Source organism: Psammomys obesus, unplaced genomic scaffold (assembly GCF_907164565.1).
Source record: "Psammomys obesus unplaced genomic scaffold, mPsaObe1.curated_primary_1811, whole genome shotgun sequence".
NCBI classification, from domain to species: Eukaryota; Metazoa; Chordata; class Mammalia; order Rodentia; family Muridae; genus Psammomys; species Psammomys obesus.
Genome location: NW_026593874.1, coordinates 34,229 through 37,463, shown reverse-complemented (window position 1 = coordinate 37,463; position 3,235 = coordinate 34,229).

Sequence of the window (3,235 nt, the reverse complement as noted above, 5' to 3'; positions counted from 1 at the left end):
GGTCGGTGTGCTTTGTCTGCCGGCCAGCACCTGCTGTTGGGGGATGGGGAGGCAGGCGCTGGACCCGACTTCCTGCGTTCCCAGCAGCCTGGGAGAACCTGGCAGGTAGTGAGTGCGCTCGGTTGGACTGAAGAGAAGGGTCTGGTCGTGGGTGTTTGAACCCGACCTGCCAGGTGAGGCAGCGTGCGGTGCCACCAGAAGCCCCGAAGCCTGAGGAAGGCCTTGGAGCAGTCTGTTTACTGGGGCAGTGCAGACACAGACAGACAGTAGTGGGCTCCTCAGCCCTGGCCTTCCATTTCTGGCCTGAGGTGTAAAGCCATCTGGAGTTCTCAAACTAGATTGCTGGGGCGGCCGGCCTCGGGTCAGGCCTGGCGAGCAGCGGTGAGGCGCTGAGCTGGGCCCGGGTCCTGAGCACTCCCCCACGCGCGCCCCTAGGCGCTGCCCGGTCACACGCTGTCCCGGCCCTGCCGTTGAGGTCAGGGTTGCTGACGGCCCAGCCCTTGGGCTCTAGCCGAGGCAGGCTGTGGGCCCTAGTGTAGCTGGGATGACGGGCCCATGCCCGGGGTTATTCTGGGTAACTTAGTCCTGGAGAGCACACCCCACAGGGAGGCCCTAGAGTGACACTTGGTGACAGAGCAGCCCAGGGCCGTCAGTGAATTGAAGTTTCAGCATCGTGTCCTGTGCTACCCATCGAGGCCTTCTCTGGAGGTGGGTGGCCGACCCCGGTGAGGGCGTGTGTGCGCGTTGTCTCTGACCCTCCAAGGTTATCCCAGTTTCTGCTGTTAGAAGGACACTGCTGGAGACGGAAGGAGCGGGCGGGGAGCGCCACACCTGCCCGCTGAACGGGCCTCCTGGCACACCGTGGCTTGATCTTGCTCAGGAGAGCAGGGGTGAGGCCGCACAGTCGGTAAGGGCCCAGCCAAGCCTTGCACTGTCTGTCTGTCTGTCTTGGTAGGAGAGTCCAGCAGGTGAAAGCACTTGGCACACAAAGCTTATGACCTTCTTTGATGCCCAGAGGCCGAGCCCTCTCACAGGGCTCACATGCTTGGTTTCCCACCACAGTTCCTCAGTCATGGGCGGCGCCTCCACCCGCCTGTCCTGCAGGAGAGGCCTAAGCAGCAGACCGCAGGGCCAGGCCCTGTTCCCATAAGTGGTTAGGACGGTAAGATTCTTTATCCTTGCAAAACCAAGTGAGAATCGGCTGCACCAAAGGGACGGGTGGAGAAGCCCAAGGAGGCTGTGTGGCTGCAGACCAGGGCGTTTTCAGCAGAGTAACCCTGACAGTGAATACGGCCCTTCATTGGAGCCTTAAGCCAATGGTGCTTAATGGCACCACCGTGCCACAAGCCGGGTGGTGGTGGCACACCTTTGATCCCAGCGCAGAGTCCGAGTTCGAGGCCAGCCTGGTCTACAGAGCGAGTCCAGGGCAGCAGGGCCGCGCAGAGAAACCTTGTCTCAAAACCAAGAAAGCCTGACTAGAAGGTGCCCCAGAGGACCCACGTTGGGTGACTCCAAGAGGCCACATGCTCTCTTGCACCCAGTCACCTCACACATAGGCCCACACACATGTACACCTGAAGAGGCAAAAGTGGCTAACCCCGAGAAACGCAAGCCACTTGAGGGGGTACATCACGGGCCGTGGCCCTGCTGAAACTTAAGCGGCCTCTGCGCCATAGCCCTGAAGAAAGGCAACACCTACCTACTGGACAGACACACGTCCCCAGCTCTGTGGCTGCTAGGGGCTGCTCCGTGACGTGTGCACCCAGCCAGCACGGCCACGGTGACACCCAGGAACCTGACGTGGGCAAGCAGGCCCACCACAGGCGACCTCGGCCCTCCAGGAAGGCTGGCCTTGCGTTATTTGTGAGAAAGGATTGTTTGAGTGTGCCCAGCCAGCCCCAGAGCAGGGTTGCCAGCCACGCCCCGCTGTACTCTTGCTGCCTTTAGAGGTTGTAGAAGCAGGATGAGCACGGGGATCAGGCGCTGCCCCAGCAGTGACTGACCGCACCATACAGGAGAAAGCCGGCACGGCACGGCACGGCCCAGGGAGATAGTGGCAGAGGCCTCGGGAGCATTACTCAGCCCCTTGAAGGCTGCGAAGATCATCCTCAACTATTACTGACTTTTCCAAAGTGGTTCTGGGTATGAAACCCAGGAACCCAGGCCCAAATGCTCTCCCACTGAGCCCATCTGCAGCCTGCTCTCCTCCCCTTTCAGTCCTGCCCGAACCATGTGCAAACTATTTCACAAGGTTCCCAAGGCCCTCTGCTGCTCCTTTCTCTGGTCTCCAGCCTTTCCTATTGGTTTGCCCAGATGCCAGCACTGGTGTGCCAGACAGAATGAAACAAGGACAGAGGAGGCCCAGGGGCTGTGTGCGCAGTAAGGCCGGTTCCCGTCTTCAGTGCTAACATCTGGGAGTCAGGGCTGGGTGACTTCCTGCAATGACGTGTGGGAGATGACAGATGATTTGAGTTAATAATCTAAGCAGATGCATACGTTGTTACAGACTTTGAAGTCAGCTCTGTGTGTGAGTGTGTGTGTGTGTGTGTGTGTGTGTGTGTGTGCGCTTGTGGGAGGGCTGGGGCTTGAGCCCCATGACTGTATATACGCTGGTGATTTACCACTGTGCCAGACCCGTGGCCCCGCTCCTTTTGAGCCAGGTCTCACTATGTAGCCCAGATTGCTACAACCTCCCAATCCTCCAGCCTCACGCACTCTCACACTTGTTTTTGAGAGAAGGTCTTAGATGCCCATGTTGGTCACTTATGTTGCTAACATTCATCCTGAACTCCTGTCTCTGCCCGAGTGGCCCCACACTGGCTCGGAGTCACGGACCTTTTCCCCCTTTATTCTCGTGCTCGTTTCATGTGTGCGTGGCAGCTTGAGGCCAGCGTGGCCATTGTCTTCAACTCTGTCCACCTCCTTTGACCCAGGGTTTCGCTGGGGCCAGCCGGCCTCCAGGGCCAAGCACTGGGATTCCAAGGTGCCAGCTTGCCAGGCATTCTGGGGCTCTAATTCAGGTCCTTGCACTTTAATCTTAGACAGAGCTACTGACTGAACTATCCTCAGCTCTTACGTTAAAGGTCTTTCTAGTCGGCTGGGAGGCACGTGGGGAAGGCGGTGCACAGGGTTGGCTGGCTTCCTGGCTTCTTCACGGTTCTCCATGTTGAAGACACTATGCCAGAAAGCCATCATCCTAAGCCATCATCCTAGGCCATCATCCTAAACCATCATC